This window comes from Amborella trichopoda, chromosome 13 (assembly GCF_054954075.1).
Source record: "Amborella trichopoda isolate Santa Cruz 75 chromosome 13, AtrichopodaSantaCruz75HAP2 v2.0, whole genome shotgun sequence".
NCBI classification, from domain to species: Eukaryota; Viridiplantae; Streptophyta; class Magnoliopsida; order Amborellales; family Amborellaceae; genus Amborella; species Amborella trichopoda.
This window is the reverse complement of record NC_142348.1, coordinates 15,263,014-15,284,550: the sequence shown is the minus strand read 5'-3', so window position 1 is coordinate 15,284,550 and position 21,537 is coordinate 15,263,014. Positions and strand designations below refer to the sequence as shown.

The window sequence follows — 21,537 nt, the reverse complement described above, 5'->3', positions numbered from 1 at the left end:
ACTTCTAGAAAACCATGTTTATAGTATTTGTATGACCCCAAATTTTTCACACACACTCTCTTCAACTCAATAATCAATCCCCCCAAAAAAAATTTCAATTTGAACCCTAGATATGGTCAAAATGAATCGCTTCCAAAAACGAATCTAGACCATTTATTTTGTGAATTTCAAGATCTTAGCCGTTATGAACTCAAAATCATTTTTTTGTTTTTTAACATTGTTCATCTAATGATAATAAAGCCATCCAAAAAACTTGGAAATGAAAAAATCATTCTAAGGTCTAGATCTAAGCATCTCACAAAAATGAACGACCTATGTTAATTGGGCTAAAAAAATACTTTCTAGGTTATGTTTTTGCTTTTTTTGTGATTGTTTGTTAGAATGAAAAGAATGTATATTTCAAATTTTGGATCAAACAAATGGCCATAAGATGGTTTTTTAATGTTGTTGCATCATATTACTATGCAACAATTGCATGAAATCATAGCTATATATATATATATATATATATATATATCAAAGTTAGACCATCAATTGGAATATTGTCAACTTTAGAACACTTTTTCCTACTAGATTTTTTACCGTAGAGCGTGTTTGATAACATGAAGTGAGTTCCTGGAAGTGAGAAGTTACCTATTACTATTCATGTTATGTGTTTGATAAAAAAGTGGAAGATAGTTTGATAATTATTTTTTACTTTTCAAGTTCCCCATTTTAAGGCTTGAATAAAGTTCCACGGTAAACCCTGGAACTTGAAAATGGAACTTTTTATTAGTCTTACCCCCGACAAAAATTAGGCCTTGCCCTAATTTTTTTTCAATCATCTCTTCGCGTCGCTCGCCTGCTATACTCTTCTTCTTTCTCGTCTTCCACTCTCTTCTTCCTTCCTCGCCTGTAACAGCTGCTGCTACTGTGCGCTTGTCATTCTCTTCTTCCTTCCTCGCCTACCACTCTCTTTTTCCTTCCTCGCTTGCAACAAGCTGATGCTACTGTGCGAAGCCTGAAGTCATCATCGGCGATTGCTCTTTTTTCTCGCCATTGAAGCACAATCACTCAAAAAAGGTGTATATACCTATCCATTCGTTATTTTTATTCAGTATTATCAGTTTTTTAGGGTTATTGAGAGCCAAAAAAAAAAAAAAAATTGCCATAGCTTAGATTTCTCTATCATTTGTTTGTTATTTTTTATGATATTTTATTATTGTTGAAGCTCTTCAAATCTCCTAAAGAAGCCCTAAATTTATTTTTCATTTTCTTACTCAAATCCTTACATTTTCATTGCTTAACAGAGGGATCGGGGAAGAACTTGTAAAATCTGCCATCTTTGATATATCTCTTTCATTTCTTAGTTTTATTTATTTATTTATTATTATTGATGAAGATCTTCGAATCCTCTACAAAAACCTAAATCGATATCTTTTATTTCTATTTTTTATTCTTTCTCTAGATTGTGATTTCTTTATTTACTGTAATAAGTATTTTATTCTTCTCTGTGTTATATTTTTTGATAATATTGAATTATATTCATAGGGTTAGGGCTCATAATTTATTTTGGTGCTGAATTTATTATGTTATTGTAAGAAATTATTGTTCTCAGTATTTGTTTTCTAGATTGTGATTTCTTTATTTAGTGTTATCAATATTGTTTTCATCTCTATGTTATGTTTTTTAAGAATGTTGAATTAAATTAACAGGGTTAGGGCTCATAATTTGTTTTGGTGCTGAATTTATAGTGTTATTATTTGAAATTACTGTTATCAGTATGTGATTTCTAGATTGCGATTTATTTATTTAGTGTTACCAGTAATTTATTCATCTCTGTGTTATGTTTTATGAGAATATTGAATTAAATTTATAGGGTTAGGGTTCTTAATTTATTTTGATGTTGAATTTATAGTGTTATTGCAAGAAATTCATAAGATTCAACTTTTACATTTTTAATTTTATCATAGATAGATATTCCTTATTCTCACTCTAGTTGGTATCATGTGATTTGTGAATAGCCACGGCTGTGTGGTACATTGTTTTTTATGCTTTTATTAATTTCTTGTCAATAATGGGGTATTGTTTTTCATTACATGCTTATTGTCACTTGTGTTGACTTGCCTATGCAATCACATTGTAAAATTGAGAATGTCACATTTATCTGTATGTCAAAGCTTATATTTCTCTCTCATTTCTTTGTTATTTTTTATGATATTTTATTCTTGGTGAAGCTCTTCAAATTCCCTAAAGAAGCCCTAAATGTAATTTTAATTTTCTTGCTCAAATCCGTGCATTTTCATTGCTTAACAGAGGGACCTGTGTAGAGCTTGTAAAATCTGTCGTCATTGAAATATCTCTTTCATGTTTTAGTTTTATTTATTGTTGTTGAAGATCCTCGAATCCTCTACAAAAACACTAAATCGATCTTTTTTTATTTCTACTTTTTACTCTTTCTCTAGATTGTGATTTGTTTATTTATTGTTATCATTATTTTATTCTTCTCTACGTTATGTTTTCTGCTAATATTGAATTATATTCTTAGGGTTAGGGCTCATAATTTATTTTGGTGCTGAATTTATTGTGTTCTTGTAAGAAATTACTGCTCTCAATATTTATTTCCTAGATTATGATTTCTTTATTTAGTGTTATCAGCATTATTTTCTTCTTTGTGCTACTGAGCTAGATGATTATTATAGCAAGTTCTTTGCAAATTATTTTTAATTCTTTTTTATTTGTATGATTTATATATTCACTCTCTTGACATTTTAGTTTGATATTTACTTGTTTCTCATCTAACATTGTGAACATTTTATGGGGCTAATCATTCTTTATATAAATTCAAGATTTTATGGGGCTAGTCATTCTTTATATAAATTCAAGCTTTTGTCCATGCGATGCTTCTGGGTAAAGGGCGTGTATTTTGAACTCCTATTTTATGTTTTGTATTTCGTAGAAAAATTTTCATTATTTGTCCATCATTGTCATGTCAACTTCTCATCGTTCCATCTGTTTTAGCTTTCCATGAGATTGAGATTGATCTTGTGATATATATATATATGAAAAATTATTCTATATGACCCTCTCCCACCCATAGGTGTAGGACCCCTAAAGGATCACCATTAAAGTTGGCACAAATCTCTAGAAAAGTCAAGTCTCACACCCATGTGATAATTTTTCTAGAGATCCGTGCCAACTTTAATGGTGATCCTTTAGGGTCCTACACACATGGGTGGGATCCTATAGGATCATTACTCTATATATATATAAGGTAGCTTGATATTGTCGTGGTGTTTGTGGTGAGTCAGTCATTGAGTTGAATTTGTCATACATGTACGTCTTTCTCCATTGCAAACTACCACTATATTCAATATTCTATGCTATTCTCAACTTGCATTGATATGTTACAATATTTTTTTCTGGCTTAGTTTTGTTTTTTCTTAGTTTAATTCAAGACGATTTCTTGAATTGTTATTTGTGCTTTTTCCATATTGTTTTCTTATTGTCTGTCTCTTTTGAAACAGAACATTCTAAGTTTTTGTGAATTCTCTTGACTTCACTGAACAAATGATGCTTCTCTCAGCATCCCTGGGGGTGTCTATTTATTCTATATTGATTAATTTACGATTTATCGTTTTTGCAAGTGACAAATTACCTGAACGTGAAGAATTTACTTGATAGAACATGATTGGTGGTCGCAGATCGCATCAAGGATTAGAGCGTGGAAGATGTCCGAAAGATATTTGGAATTGAAAATAATTTTTCTCATGAAGAAGAGGATGTAGTGATGAAGGACAATGTGTGGGCTTTTGAATGAGTCCCCCATGAATCCCAAATTTTTTGTTTTAGATCCTTATTATTTTGGTAATTGGTATCAGAGTGGGAGTTTAAGTATGGTTGGATTAGTGTGAGTTGTAGATTTTATAAAGGCATTGTGCCTCTCTCACATTATTTAGAACATTATTTAGAAATATGTTCTAGTCACAAGTAGTAGTTGATTGTTAAATATCTCACTTTAGCAGTTGATTGTTAAAGATCCCATTTATTGGTCTTTAGAACGAGGCAGATGAATATTTACTTGGATCTGAGATAGAGTGAGATAGAGGCAGATAAATATTTACTTAGATCTGAGATAAGATCAAATAGAAGTCATTTGGATATCCATAACCTAATTCGGAGCTATTTGCCCCAAAATTTGGGGTACTTCACTTGGCTTTTGAGCGAGGCCTTGGGGTGCTATTAAGCAAAGTCATGAGAATTTCTATTGGCTTCTTTTTACTGTAATTTTCATAGAATTTTGTTGCCTTCATTCCAAAGGTCCATCTTTTTACTGTAATTTTCTTAGAATTTTGTTGCCTTCATTCCAAAGGTCCATCTTTGAGATGGATATTTTAAAAAACACAAAATGATGTGTCAAAATAACTACAGCAAAGATGGGAAAGCCAGATTTCCTGTCCTTTTGATTTGGGATATATGTTCTATACCACATGAATATTTGCTTGGATCTCAAAACTAAAGTTTACCAGTAAAGCTCTCTAAATTTGCTCTATTTTCCTTGATGAGTATATGAAATATCAGCTATTTTCCTTGATGCGAGTATGAAATATTAGAAAATGCAACAGAGAAAATTAATAAATACATAATGCTTTACCATGCGGTCTTTTGTGTTTCTTTTTCTTTTTCTTTTTCTTTAATGAGATTGTGAAGTTTCATTGAAGGAGAGACATCGAGCTTCGATCATATGGGCTCTTGTTAGCATTTTTGTTAACTTTGTAGAGTTTACATTGTTACTTTTATATTCGAATATAGCTTAGTAGAACCAATTTGACATGAGTAGGAATTTATATTTTTTGACATACGAGGTATGCCTACGATTGAAACCTACAAGTTATCCCTCAAGAAAACCAAGCTACTTATGAAATTTAGACACCTATTCCATTGCATATTTGTAAAACGACTCAACAAATTATATACTCACAATAGTTTAGAAAATATATTGATTTCTATTTTGAGACATTCGATTAGGAAACTAGTGATTTGGTATACAATATTGAATTGAAGTTGTGTTTGACATTATCTATAGATTGCTTCAATTTTGAGGTGCAATGAAGTTTATTTTGCAACATCTGTTTCAATTGATGTATAAATATATCTCTCTCTAGGACGCTTCTCTCAGTCATCAATAAAACTTTCCCACTCTCTCTCTCAATCCAACATACTTTACTTTCAATTGATATTGTATATCAAAAATAATATTCTACAAATTAATAATAAATAAATAATATCTAAGTCTCAATTTTAACATTTTATATCTCGCCTATTTAAAATTAATCCAATACAGATACCCATAACTCCTTTAACTTCCCAGGAGGTTATCAAACACAGAAACCAGGAACTTCTTAACTTCTCATGAAGTTATCAAACATAAATACTAAGAACTTTTTAAATAACCTCTAATTTACTGTTCTTCATAAATTTTCAATTTACAGTTCATGAACTTGCGCTTCTAGTTATCAAACAAACTCATAATGTAATATTGCAACCTTATACAAACGCTTTTGTTTATAAAAAAAGGAACTTGTTTTTATATATATGAGTATATGTGACTTGATATTGTTGTTTCACATGGGCAGCCAATAAAGTGAGCAACGCTATTATTTCTTTGATATGACGATTAGTATGTAGAAATGGTACTATGTCAAATTGATCGCATAGTAGTATTAAAATACCATTTAAACGTTTAATAAAAAAATTCACAGTACCGTTTAATATGTAAAGAAAAAGTTTATATAAAGTTGCAGCTTATACTATAGAAGTAAGGTACACATAAAAAATACAGTATACAAGAGTGTTCTGAAGAAGTTCAAAAACTTTCGACTTCTTACTCTAAAGATGTTCGGATATTAAGAAAAAATGAAATTCAAGTCCTAAAAATAGAACATCTCATAACAAGTTATCTAGACCGTCTATTTTCAAGATTTTTATATATTTATAGATATACTCGATCTGCATAGCTTCTTGAATTTTAAATTTCATAATTAGGGTTAAATATGGATGGTCAAGCCATTATTAGGCTACCGATACTAATACTATGCTTTCTGACAAAATATAGAAGAGCACCTTACTTGAATAGCATAATAAGGTGGCACCTGTACAAACCTCTTCCCTGTGTGAAATTGTTTGGGTCTGTCACATTGATTGCATGGTAGTATTAGTGTCGGCACGCCCAACCTGAACAAGTTGTTGGGACGTTTGTATTGTATGTTACTCTAGGGTCAAAGTCGTGAATATGCGAAAGAAGGGTATGTATCATTAGGGAAAGTATAGTACTACCCAATAGACACCTAGCAACATAGATAAAGGCATTAATATAACATTGCGAGCGGTTCTTGTATATTTGCATGATCGAATAGAAAGGAATGGATAAACGTCAATATGTAGTTCTTTACTTCATCGCATCCAATTGCATGATGAATGGTGACTAGGGGATAGTTGGAACCAACAGAACAGGGCCCCTATTGTTTAGCCCCTCTCACTCTCATGCCACTCATCATATATTGGACTGTGATGACACGATGAACAATGATTTTGCATAGTGTATTGCATAATGGCAACTTGCAGACGTGAAAATTTGGTTTTCACATAGTTTATTTATTATGGCAACTTGCAGTTTTGAAATCTTGGTAATTTGAATCCGGATCGCTCGGATTGAACCCGAACTAGTAAGGGGCCATCCACTTATTGGGAACCTTGGAATTGGATGATTCTCCTTGTCCTTTATTTTATTTTCGGTTGTATCTATGTGATTCCAACATCTCTAAATCGCCTAACATGTACCAATTCCAATTCGGCAGGTAACGGGCTTGGAGCATATTTTCAAGTTCTAAAAGTCATAAGGCATGCAACGGGCCGGGCTAGCCATCGGTCATGTTCCCCTGAGGGCCCGCCCAAGCCTTGTCCAGCGTTGGCTCGGCTAAATAATGTCCTAGCCTTGCTCAATTCCCCTGAGGGCTGGCCTAGGCCCACCTTGGCCCGAATCGGGTCAAGGAAGCCATGGACCTACCAAGGTGGAGCAGGGCAAAATAAAATTAAAGAAAGAAAAAAAAAGGTAAAAAAATTAAAGTCGGGATGGCCCAAACCAACTCAACCCTATTTTGGCATAGGCTCAAGCCCAGGCCGGCCTTAGGGCCGTAGTGGCCCAACCCTTGGGCCACTTTTTGCAGCCTTGGCCTTAGTTTTTAAGGCCGGGCCGAGCCACCCAGCTGCCACCCCTAGTACATGAATGCTTACATGCATACAATTGCAGAAGCACGTGAGAGTGATAATTGGTTTGGGATTGCGTCATGTGAACGCTTAAAAAGGTGCACATGCATCTTTTAATAGTCCAGATTGAACTATGCTCATCCAAAGGTCAATAATGAATTTTATTTTTTATTTAAAATAATATCAATGTGAAATGTTAGTTTTAGTTTCATTTTTATGAGTAAGATTGAATAAATAAAAAATTTGAATAAATTTTTTTAATAAATTTAGATGTATTTTGGTAATTTTTATTTAAATTATTTTTTAATCATTTTTATTATTCATACATAAAAATTCACAACAAAATTCAGATAATTAACTTATTTAACCAAAATTTATATAAGTATCTTATTTCAATAAATAATAATAATAAAATACCAGATTAATTTTGGGCCATTGGAGATGGCCATATGAGATCTCAACCATTGGAGATACTTTTCCCTTGATTGATACAATGCATACATGACGACTAATGATGTTGGGTTTTGCATATTATTGTGTAGAGAAGTCCATGATGAGGATGTGGTGAGATAATGAGAAGAAACATAAAATGTGATATTCACATTTTGGAAAGTTGGAGGAAAAGACACCCTTGAAAGGAACGTTTGACGGTGGAAAGGAGAGATCAGTTAAGGGAAGCTTTCAGCTACCAGCAAATATCTTTAAAGCCAATTCTAGAGAGAGAGAGTGGCGTATTCCGTTGCAGCCAATTCTAGAGAGAGAGAGTAGCGTATTCCGTTGGTGATGATCTTCCGCTCACGCTACGACTCCTTTGTCTGTCACATTTTGCACGAGCCATCCCCACGTATGCACACTTCTTTTCTTTTTCTGTTTTCTTTTTTTTGGAAACAATTGTTTCGAGGTGGACTGTATTTGTACAATATGGGGTCTTGAGAGCATCCATCTTAAAAATGATGAAAATAGGTCGTCTATTTAAAAACAATTGTAATTAATAGTTCAAATATTTTTTTAATATAATTATCATTTTTAGTTTTCAAAATTTATTTTAATTTTTTATATTTATGATCTCCATGTTAAATATTATATATTTTCTAAAAATTCAGATCAAATTATATTTAAGAAATATATTTATTGCTAAGCCCGCATTTGTGGGCTTGGAGGCCTAACCATGTCCTTTCTTTTGAGTGTTTCATATTTATATATATCTTAGAGAGAGAAAAAAGTACGATGGAGAAAACATAAGTACAAATTTAAGGTACATATCTAAAATTTGCTTGAGAATGTAGTTCTAGTGTTGGAAACATTATGGCTTGAAAATCTATTTTCATCCCTAATTATAAATTTTGAAATCTAAATAATTGTACAAATCGAGTAGGTCTATATACACTTATAAAATATTAAAATAGATAATCTAAATAATTTGTCACAAGATGCATTATTTTTATGACTTGTGATCATTTTGTTCTTGATCTCTAAATACTTTAAGGTCAAGATAATCAAATTGGAAAAAAAAAATTAATATATATTCTCTTCTAGAGGATTTTTGGGGTGCAGCTTACTCCAATGATATGAATTTGACAACTTATTCAAACGGTTTCCTTTCTAAAAAAACCTCACAATCCATGTTCTTCACAAAACTAATGGCCCAAGATTGTAGAGAAGGGTTAAAATATAAGTTCTCATAACTCCTTTTTTCTTTTGGGATTGTATACAATGAGATCCTTTATTTTTGATACAAAGAGTCCCAATTATTTATAAATGTGAAATCTTAAAGTTTGAGTGGGTCACAAAATTCGAAAAAAAATAAATTTGAACTTTGAGTTTGGTTGATGAAATTCCTGTAGCCACTCAATTTTACATTCAATTGTCAAGACTAATTGTGAACATCTTGCCTCAAAAGTAAACGGCCTCATTATACATTATTATTATTTTTAATTTTTTTATTTTTTTTATTTTTTTTTATTTTCGAGAATAATGGTTCAATTGATGGTCATCAAAAAAAATTCACGGCGAGTCTTCCAGAATCAGGCATGCGGCACGACTTGTTAAAGTCATGAGTTTCAATTGGGGTTTGGATTGTGTCTCATCTCCTACTTTTTGCATGTACGGACAGATTGGTAGGACCCACACTTTTCGCTGCTTTGACTCTTATGTGAGCAGTCACATTTATTTACTTTCTTGAATAATAATAATTATTTTTAATGTTGCAACGGTGATGATAATATGGAAAAAGTTTACATAAGGCCCTTAAAAACATGTAATTGATCATCTCGACATGGAGATGTATGAATATGAAAAAAAAAAGATTTTAAGTCTCAAAAATAATGAATTTTACAATACATTATCTAGACCGTCCATTTTCAATATCATCACATGTTTAGAGATCTACTTGATTTTAACGATTTTTAGAGTTTAAAATTTTATAATTAGATATGAAAATAGATTTTGAGATAGTCCTAAGAATTTATTTCATCAAAATTATATGTTATAATGAAATTTGAAAGTGTACCTTAATTGGATTGTTTAAGGTTGCGACGTTTTAGAAACCACAACCTAATAACATTGAGAGAAGATTTTTATTGGCTCCCCTCCCTTGGCAAATCCATTACTTATTGGTAATTGTATGAGGAAATAAGTGCATAAATTAGAAATACCATGGTTCTTTCAGTTTGTTTAATAGGTTTCAGAGTTTTCATAATAGCAAGTAAATATAGGGAAAATACTAAAGATACTTTTTACTTTAAGGATAATGAGGTCACAATCATTTTTGTTCGTTAGGTTTCAAATATGATAATTGTAAGAATATTATTGACTAAACTCAAAAAAAAAAATTTAAAAAAAAAAAAATGTTGAACTTTATAACACATTTAAAGCCATCCAATTTGATATATAATGGCGAAAAATAATTGTGACTTTTTTTGTAAAAAAGAAAAATAGTCTCATAGCGTTCAATCCTGAAATGCATACTTGGGAATGGGGTTGGGGTCGTGGTGGTACTACCACCTTGGCCCTCATTCTCATTAATGGATTTAAATTGACTATTTCAACAATAGGTTGGGGGCTCGTCATTTGCACTAGTTAACCTAAGAAAAAAATTAAATACATAGTTATAAAGATACCAAACTGGTAGTTGTGACCTATCGAATGACCTACCAGTTTGGTCAGTCTAATCCAAAATGAAAATAAAGTTTAGATGAAAATGATCAAAATTAATATTGGCAGCTATAGTTAATAGTAATATAGGTGGAATCCTAGCCGTTAAATCTTCATCGAGTGGTTCAAATACATATCACTATTTGAATTTTAATCGTTTTTTTATTAAGAAGTTTGAGATGAAAATTTGGGTGTGTATACTTGGCACTATTGTTCATCATATAAAAAATATAAAACAAATGTTTTCAAGAATTTGAACGACCAAATTACCTTTGTCATTTTTTGAGGATATTTTGGTCATTTTTTATTTGATAAAATATTTGTTTATTGTACGGTTTATTTTTTAGTACACATGTTACGATCCGATTTTTAGAAAAAAGATTAAAATTTAAATAATAATATGTATTTTGAACCACCGATGATCTAACGGTTAGAATTCTACCTATATTACTATTCATTATAACTGTTGAAAAATGTTTGTTAGCTTTTTCCATATATATATATATATATATATATATCGAGGGAGAATAAGGCTTGAATATCATTGTAGAGCCAAATATAGAACGACGGCTTTAAAGGAAAATGCGGAGAGAGATAGAGAGAGAGGGTGAGAGAAATTGGGTACTTGGGCAGTACTGCAGCAACTTGCTTATGTGCTGTAGAAATTGAGTTAGTTATACATTATTTAGGCGAGTTTCTATTATAATCACCCAAATAAACTCTTAGAAGAGTTTCTACTATAATCACCCAAATAATCTCTTATCTCAGCATCAGTACGACAACTCGCTCGAGTGCCGTAAAAATTGGGTTAGTTATACACTATTTGGGCGAGTTTCTACTATAATCACCCAAATAATGTACACGTAACCTTTGTTTTTTGACAAGTTCATGTACATGTAACTTATTCCCAAGTTTGTACCAGTAAGCCCATTTTTATTCACCTCAATACCGTGTCGAGGTCTAATAACTCGAATGAGTCCGAATCAACTCATTCAAGTATCGACACACTGTTATCCGATGTCTAATGTTATCACCATATTTCAAATGAAAAGGTCACAAGAAAATGTCACACACAAGTAATAAGAAGGTAACATTTGAATTCGAAATAATCATTCTTCAAGATATTGAGGGAAATTTATTAAAATACTAATATGATATGGGGTATTTAATATTCTACTTATTTGTACCTATCCCAACTTAAGATTATGTGGTTCTCATTGGTATTTTGAAATAAAATACAAAAATGTGGGTAAAATATTAAACTGTTAATCTCTAAAACAAATTGAAATTTTTTTCATAAAACAGGATTGATAGAATGGGGACATAGTGTGAAAGAGAAAGTGAAAGGGGCCGGTGGGTTTTAAGCTTCCAAAGCGTTCGGCTGTTTCCTTGGTCCTTCGAGATGCCTCTATTATTGAGCAAGCTTTCTATATTTTTTATAATGTATAAAACTTATATACTTTCTCTATCCAATTATCCATTTTGAATGAACGGTTGTACCTCTACACTATTTTATTTTTAATATTTTTTGTAAAAAATATTTTGACACTAAAATTTGAGCTTCTACTCTTCTCTTAAACATGCACCTATAAAAAATATAAATAAAATATTCTCAATAAAACAAAATAACCAAAATGGCCCTAAAATTTTTAGGGGTATTTTGTTAAGTTTATTTTATCAAATTTATTTTTAATATATGTTTTAGGTGAGCCCCATTAAGATGATGGCACATAATAAATTTCATTTTCATATTATTGGTAAAAAAAATTAAAAAATATATATTTTGAAGTATCAGATCTAGATTACTGGTAAGCTTTCTATGCTTCCCCTACAACATAAAATTTGTATACTTCCCTTTATCCAACCATCCATTCTGATGGAGGGCTAAGATTGCGCTGATCACAATGTCATGTCTCTATACTATTTTATTTTTAATTTTTTATGTAAACTATTTTGACACCAAAAATTGGGCGTCCAATCCTCTATTAAACTTACACTTGTAAAAAAACATAAAAATATATTCCCAATAAAAATAAAATGACCAAAGTACCCCTAAAAGATTCAAAGGGTATTTTAGCAATTATATTTTATTGAAATTTTATTTTTAATTTTTTTGTAGGCCAATGAGAAGATGGCATGTATCGAATTTAATATTCATACAATTTGTATAAAAAAAAAAAAAAAAATACTCTGAGGTGTCAGATCTAAAATCAAATGGTGAGTAGCTCACTTGATTAAAATGTTTATTTGGACATTTGGATGGTACGGGAAGCATAGATCTTCAATGTTGTAGGGGAAGTATAGAAACCTTTCCCCTGGATCAAAGAGTCAAGTTGCTCACTTATCAAAATTGGACCGTTGGATGGGGGGAAATATATATCTTCCATATGGTAGGGAAGTATAGAAACCTTTCCCTATTGTTCCAAGGCCAAACTTGCTTCAGAGAGGTGCAAAGTAATGGCTAATGTTAGGATGGAAAAATTTATGTAAGGTTGACATCTTAAAATGTAGAATTAAAATGTAATAAAAAATCGATTATTTTGATATTGGAAAACTTTCCAATTGATCATCTCAACATCAAGATGTATGGCTATAGAAAAAAAGGATTTAAAGTCCCAAAAATAGTATATCTTTATAACGCATTATCTAGTTCATCTATTTTCATGATTTTCATGTGTTTATAAATCTACTTAATTTAAAGCATTTTTTAGTTGAAAATTAATAATTAGAGACAAAACTAAATTCTTGGGTTATCCTAAAAAATTTTGATACTAAAACTATATCTTATGACAAAATTTAGAGGTGTATCTTATTTTGATTGTTTGAGGTTGCAACCTTATGCAAACCTCATCCACATTAGAATCGCCTGATTCCTACTCATCCACATTAGAATCGCCTGATTCCTACTGTTATTTATTTATTAGTATTATTGTATTTATTGACCGTAGAGACCTGCATGGGTAAGGTTAAAAATTAAGGGAACTAGAGAGGCACATATCACCACCAAATCGTTATCGTGTACTTTTGGCTAAGTTAAAAGTAACTTAATATATATATAGTAATGATTTTATGAGACCCTTTCACATTTACGTGTGTAGGATATCAAATGATTACCATTAAATTATATATATATTTTTAGAAAAATTAACACATGGGTGTGAGATTTGACGAGACCCTTTCACATCCATGTGTGTAGGATCTCAAATGATTATCATTAAATTTGATACATATTTTTAGAAAAATTAACACATGAGTGTAAGATATGATTTTTTTAGGGTCATTACTCATAATATATATATATATATATATATATATATATATATATATATATATATATATATAAGAAAATACTACGCAACGCCTATAGGCGAAAATGAACAGTGATTTCACCTACCCCTATCACCGTTCAAAGTTCATCGCGCGGTCACCATTGTCCGGTAGTATTTTATTTTTCATTTTTTTTCTACAAATTGGAATGACCTGAAATTTAGAGCGTGTATTCATAAAAAATAAGGGAATCTTCAAATTATAAAAAATTTATTTTATATGAAAAATATTAACCAAAATACCTCTGAAACATTTCGGGGGTATTTTGATCAATTTATTTTTCATGGATATTTTTTTTTATATTTTTATTAGATGCGCCTCAGTAAGATGTACATACTTTCGAAATTTCAGGTCATTTCGATTTGTAGAAAAAAAAATAAAAAATGAAATACGACCGGATAATCGTGATCGTACGATGAAATTTGGACGGTGATGAAAGTATGTAAAATCACTACTCATTTACACTGTTGGAAAGACTTTTCCATATATGTATAAAATCATTTAGTTTTGGTTGAGAGGTCCCAATTAACCTTAGTCATTTGATGTGAAATCTTGCGGTTAGAATTGCATCATGTGTGATTGATAGAGTTCAAAGTTTTAAAAAAATATTTATGAGATTTTTGGTGCGTTCAAACTCTTAACTTTCACATCCGAGATTAGGAGTTAATAACTTTCCAAACCCTTAACTTTCACATCCGAGATTAGGAGTTAATAACTTTCCAAACCCTTAACTTTCATGACCTTCTTGTTTGTATAGATAAGCCGTTGTATAGTAGTGAAGAAAAGAGAGACATGCATATGACAGAAGAAAAAAAAAAAGAAAAAAAGATGAGTTTCATTAGCATTAAAAAATATCCAGTAGAAAATATCTATAATTGCCGAAGCTGAATGTGAGACCTACATGAAGTTTTTCTTTACCTTCTTGTTTGTATAGATAAGCCGTTGTATAGTAGTGAAGAAAAGAGAGACATGCATATGACAGAAGAAAAAAAAAAAGAAAAAAAGATGAGTTTCATTAGCATTAAAAAATATCCAGTAGAAAATATCTATAATTGCCGAAGCTGAATGTGAGACCTACATGAAGTTTTTTATAAAGAAAAGTTTATCTAAGGCTGCAACCTTTATAGAAGTAAGAAGCACCTAAAAAAAACCAGTAGAAATGAGTGTTTTGAATTTAAAACACCTTTTATTTGATAATATCAAAGTGTAGGGATATAAATAAAAAGAAGAATTTCAAGTCCTTATATTTTCGAGTGCTTATAGATATATGCATATTATAAGAAGTTATTTGGACTCTTTTTTTAATATTTTCAAGTGTTTATAGATATACTTGATCTACATTACTTTAGAAATAATTAAATTCTATAATTAGATTTGAACATGAATTTTAAATTTAAAGCTTTAAAAATAGTGTAAATTGAGCAGATCTATGAAAATTTGAAAATCTTGAAAATTGACAGTAAAAAAATGCATTATAAGATGCACTATTTTCAAACCTTGAAATCTGTTTTTTTCTTATGTTCATGCATCTTGATATCGAGCTTATCAATTTGAGGATATTTGAGCATCAAAACAACATCTTCTAGTGAAATTTTGGACATGGGTTCTAATTTGATTGTTTAGAGCGTCAGCTATATATAAACTTTTTCCTTTATGAAAATACTATTATATATCAAATTAGGGTGTGGTTTACATAAAGTTGCAACCTTCAACAATCCAATTAAGACTCATCTCTAAATTTTATCAAAAATTTAATTTTGATATAAAAAATTCTTAGGATAACTTGAGAATCTATTTTCATTTCTAATTATAACATTTTAAACTGAAAAAATGGTTAAAATCAAGTAGATCTATAACACATTAAAATCTTGAAAATGGACGGTCTAGATAATGTGTTGCAAGATACACTATTTTGTAGACATAAAATCTTTTTTTATTTTCATATTCATACATCTTGATGTCGAGATGATCAATTAGTGGTTTTTCCAACATCCAAACAGCCTTTTATAACAGATTTTTGAGGTGCATATCTAACTCTACAATTTAAGGTTGCAAACTTATATAAATTTTTTTTCACCAAATTAAAAGTATACGAAATAAAAATATGAAAAGGGAAAGATAGGAGAAGAGATAGAAGGGGGTGGTGATGTTGGGGTAGGGGCTAGGGCGAATGGGGGGAACCCTCATTAAGGAAATGGCCGAGGAAAAAAAGAAAAAAAAAGTGACCACTGCCACTTATCACAGTTGACCGCTCCTGTTGAGTTAATTAACAAGAGTTAAAAGAGTGAAAAACTTTTTTAAGTCGAAAGGTGTTACCATACGAGGGCAAAAGAAGGGTTAGGGTTTAGACAGGAGGGCAGAGTGTGATTAGTCCGCTCAGGGCTCTCACAAAGGACGAGAAAATCTATCCGTGGATTTCATTGGGGCAGCGCCTCATCATTATTTTAGAGAGAGAAAGAGACTTTCTCTCCCTATACGAAGAGAGAGAAAATGGAGCAGTTTTTTCTCTGAAATGTGGGAACCGGCCAAAGGCCGTTCGTCCGGTCACATCGACGTCCCTTTCCTCAATTCAAATTCCCCAAATCCGGTGGTCATTTATTCCACTCGCCGACACGTGTCAATCCATCACTGTTTCTCTCTCTCTCTCTAAAAACCCTAAGCATGTGATGTGTGAGAGAGAGAGAAACAGGGAATCTAATTAGGCAGGCGGGCAGGCCGCATCCCGAGGTGGCCTATTCAACTTTCAAGATTAGGGCAAAAGAAGTCTGTCTCCCTCTAAATTTTCCCTTCTCTATTACACCCCCACCCCCTTATATAAACCCCTTTTGAAACACTCCTTGCCCTCTCACTCTCAGGCGCCTCTCAAGGATTCCCCCCTTCTCTTTGTTATGGCAGTGGTTTTACCCTTTTTTGTCCCTCTGGTTTTACCAGTGTTGGATCTCTTTGTTTTTAGGGTTTTTTTGATCGAGGGTTGGTTTTCATTTTTTGATCTGATGGTTGGGTCTTGGTGGTTTAGATTTTTATGTTTGTGTTCTGGTTTTGAGTTTTTAGAGTGAAGGATCTCTTGCTTCTGGTGGTTTAGGGTTGATACTTGTCATATTTGCTTGGATGCTCATGATCATGGTGGTATTATCAAGATTGCTGGGTGATCATGGTGGTCTTAGCCAAAGATTGCTGTGATTTTTGTAGTTTGCTCAGTTTGCTTCGAGTTTTAGTAATTATTCATTCATGTAATTTAGGGTTTTTTTCTATGAGTTGTTTAGATTGTTGGGTTGTGTGTATTTTTGTAGGGTTGTTGACATGGAGCTCCTTGAGGTCCAATCCAGGTTCTTACTTAGGTAAAAGCAGCTGCTAGTTCATGGATCCCACTGTGTTATTTCCAAATATAAGAGAATGGAGATATAATGGTGGTTTGCATGACCAAGGAGCTGCATTCTTGCCTTGTGAGATTCCTTGTTTGGATTGAAGGGAGCTCTATGTGTTCTCCCCTTCCAAGCTTATTTTCTCTCTCATTTATTTAGCCCTTGATCTTTTCATTTTTTGAAGTGTTAGATTTGTGTTCTTCCCTGTTCATAGTGAATCATAGTTCCATCTCTTCCGATTCATATAGTTCTATCTCTTACGGGAGAGTCTCTGCTATTTCCAAAATTTAATATATGGTCCAGTGTTGTCTCCATTGGTTGTGGTACCTAGCTTTGATTGTTTTCTTTGTTTTTTGTACTCTTTTATTTTATCTTCAACAGTTGTTAATGAAATACTTTCTCCAGTCGAATATAGAACTGTGTTATGGATCTCAGTTTATGTGCTTGCAGTATTGTATTTGAGAGATCGAAAATGAGGTTTCCTGTTGTTTTAAGTGCAATTTAATCTATTGTTTTGTCCATTGGTTTTGGTACTTAGCTTTGAATATGCTCTTTTCTTATCAACAATTATTTATCCAATATTATGTACTGTCGAATATGTTGCAGTTTTTATATATCTGATTTTTTGTGCTTCATGAGAGATTGATCTATAGATCTCTCTTAGATCCGATACTGAGATGCATGACTAGAACCTGATTGATCTGTCTTGCTATAAGTTTGAAAGAGAGATCGATTCAAGATATGGATTGATTCAAGAGAGATTCATTGATAGATTTTGTTCCTTGCTGGATGATGAATTACTACAGTTTAATATTGCATTCACTTAATACATGATTCTTTCGAGGGCAAAAATAAATGTGAATCCTTGTATTCGTATGACGGTACTGTACAACATTACTGAAGTATTGTGCCAAGGCTGATCCTGACCGTACATCTTTTGGCCGCTTCATTATGTTATTTTTATAAATAATTGTAAATATGTTCATAATTCTTTATCTTGATATTCTTCCTAAATATATTTCTTATTGGTAGTTTTCCCATGTTAAAATTATTGTCTAAGCGTCCCTAGTCTTTTTAGGTCATAATGTTATTGGCCTTGAACCTTCAAAAAGTGCTTCCCCCAAATGCACAGGGTTCAAGCGAACTCTACATGATGTTTTGAAAATTCATTTGACTCTATTGAATGATAGTTAAGATCGATTAACCTCAATTATGAGATACCACTAGTGGTAGGCTTTACCTTATAAAATATCAAGGTCCAAAACCTGACTGGTAAGTTTCAAACCGGCTGTATTTCTATTTAATTGGCTAGTTTTAGATAAAAATGATATATAATAAATCTTATAATGACCGTTTAACAAAAAACGATGGTTATTTTAATTTTGTTTTTTTATTCATATTTTGTTCTATTTTAGCATATTGTAGTGTTTTTTTAGGTAAATCATCATATGTAGTCTGGAAAACATTGATTTTTTACATGAAATATTCATTAAAATAGAATATAAAGTTTTAGATAAATTTTCTTACTCCATGAAATCCTTTTTTTTTTTTTTTTTTTATTTTGTTCGTTTTATAACAATGTCCTAAATGATGATGTTGAAAATGCTTTATCAGTTCAATCCAAAATTGATGATACGTTGTTTTCTACATTGCTTGTTTTGGATAAAATTAAGTTTATGGTTTGATAATCAAGGCTATTTTGGAAGATAATTGGTTTACTTCATTTCTTGTTATGGATAAATTTCAGTTGTAGTTTTTGATGATCAATGCTTCATCTCTTTATTTATTATTGACTACTTTGTTTTATATTATGTAAAATTTTATTGATTTGAAATTTTGCTAATTTTTAATTAAATGTTGAATGCATGTTGTGTATATGTTTTTTCTTATTATTTCTATTTCATTTCATAATCCATGTTTTTCTTTATATTGTTTCGTGAGATTATTACAATTTGTTATATTTGTTTTCGATTTAAAGTGGATATGATGAAAATAGGAACTCTTAGGGTATCATCAAAGATAAACAAGGATGGAACCTAAAATGTAATCAAGACTATTTTGAAAGATAATTGGTTCACTTCATTTCTTGTTTAATTGAGGTTTGTGATGATCAATGCATCATCCCTCAACTAAAATAGGTAATGTTTATTTACAAATTTATTTATGATTGACCACTTTGTTTTAGATTATGTGGAATTTTGTTGATTCGAAATTTTTGCTATTTTTCAATTAAATGTGGAATGCATGTTGTATAGTTGTTTTTTATTATGTCTATTTCTTTTAATAATCCATGATTCTCTTTATATTGTTTCATAATAGATTATTACAATTTTTTATATTTGTTTTCAATTTAATTGTCGCTAGTTTGTTCCTAATTTTTGTATTGATCTCTCTTTGAGGGGTGGCTATGATGAAAATAGAAACACTTAGGATATCATAAACGATAAACGAGGATGCAACCTAAAAATATAAAATTAAAGATTCACCTAAACAATGAGTAGTGATTTTGCGTATTTCTATCATTGGTCAGATTTCATGGTCATGATTGTTTGGTAGTATTGTATTTTTTATTTAAAATTAATATCGAAATGTAAAAAAAAACTATTTTATATTCAAAATATTTACCATGCGTATTTCTATCATTGGTCAGATTTCATGGTCATGATTGTTTGGTAGTATTGTATTTTTTATTTTTTATTTTTTATTATTAAATTAAAATGATTTGAAATCAATATATCGAAATGTAAAAAAACTATTTTATATTCAAAATATTTACCAAGTTATTAAGGTATTTTGATCATTTTTTTTACCAATAATCATTTTGGTAAGTTCAGGTCCGTGGTTAATTTTTGGACTGTTATTTTTGTTTATAAAATAATAGTTGTGATTAAATTTGAGCGAATTTGATGGAGTCAATTTTTTTATAAATACAAATTACATTAAATGTAGGGTATTCTTTTTATCAAGATTCAAAAAATAAAAAATAAGAAATAGTTAATTTTAAACCAAATTACCTTTTGAAACTTTACAAAAGGTATTTGGTCAATTATATCATGTGAAATTTTTTTTTAATATTTTTTGGGGATTCATTCCTTTTTTTAATATTTGAGCAGCCTTTTAAATTGTATTATGGCCGTTTCAAATACATTCAAGCTTTCTTCAGGTAGATATGACTGAAGCTTCAGCCTAAGCAAAGAAATAATATAGGAAAGTATTTGTTATTTGTTATATTAAATTACTACTTTAACTTTTTTCAACATTTTTATATATTTTTAAATACAAATATCAATTTTATTTATACTAAATTATATATATATATAAATATATATCTATATATATATAAACAGTAAAGTCGTTTAATTTGTTCACCATCTAAAATTCATATAATGTTTTATCTAAAGGACTATTTTAAATTGATATGAATATCCAGAATGTGAAGTAACATTTTCATATCAAATTTTTAATACAATTTTATTTATATCGGGTAAGAGTAGACCTTTTAGATAAAATATTATATGAATTTTGAATGGTGATGAAATTAAGCAATTTATATATATATACATATATATCTATATATTATTTAATACAAATAAATTTGATATTTATAATTTTGAATGATGATGAAATTAAGTGAATTTACTGTTTATATATATATATATACATATATATGTATATATATAATTTAATACAAATAAATTTGATATTTATATTTAGAAAAAATGTAAAAATAGTAATGTTATGTCAGAAATGAAGAATATTTTGGTATATTATTTCTTTGCTTAGACTGAAGCTTCAGTCTACGATTTCAGGGGCAGCTCAAATATATAAACTTAATGTTATAATGGAAATAAAAATTTGGAAAAAACAAAAGCTAGAAAAAATAATTTTGTATGGATAATTTTTGCTTGGGCTGGAAAGGATAAGTCTTTGGTCGAATCTAATTGAAGTATACTTGAATTTGTTGATTCTGTAGGGGCATTCCAAATATATGAAAATATTGAAAAAATTAAAAAAAATATTTTTTTAAAAGTAAAACATTGAAAAAAGTAGACCCTGATCTTGAGCAAAGATGACTCAAAGCAAGCCCGAAAAAGATCGTAGCAGTTTGAGGTGGCCTTGGGATGAGGTTCTACTTTATATTTACAGACTAGAGGTCCTATACATATTTAATCCACTAAATTAGGCCTTTTTTTAAAATCCCGATTTATCCAAATTCGGACCCCCATTGTTCGTATGTGTGTCCCGACATTGCATACTTTTTTCCGCTTAGAATCTTTTTCATGTTACAATTAATTTAGACATTTCTTTTCAACCTAAAAAAGTGGATTTTGTGTTCACTAGTATTCTTTGAAGTTTGAACATTGGTGGTTTAATGTTTATTCTTGTTATGTAATTTTTTTGGGCACATGAACATGTGATTTGAAGGGATCATTGTGCTTAAAAGGTTATA

The 21,537-nt window shown here is 30.6% G+C and overlaps 2 long non-coding RNA genes across 2 annotated transcripts; both read left to right on the top strand.

Moving 5' to 3' along the window:
• The first annotated feature begins 814 nt into the window (after window positions 1-814).
• On the top strand, window positions 815-4,016 carry LOC105420182 (uncharacterized). The gene is made up of 2 exons (XR_966467.3): window positions 815-1,062; window positions 3,684-4,016. It is a non-coding gene; the product is annotated as an uncharacterized LOC105420182 (long non-coding RNA).
• Window positions 4,017-16,572: 12,556 nt separating this feature from the next.
• Window positions 16,573-20,957, top strand: LOC148779049 (uncharacterized). Its single transcript, XR_016047489.1, has 2 exons — window positions 16,573-20,250; window positions 20,884-20,957. It is a non-coding gene; the product is annotated as an uncharacterized LOC148779049 (long non-coding RNA).
• Window positions 20,958-21,537: the final 580 nt, after the last annotated feature.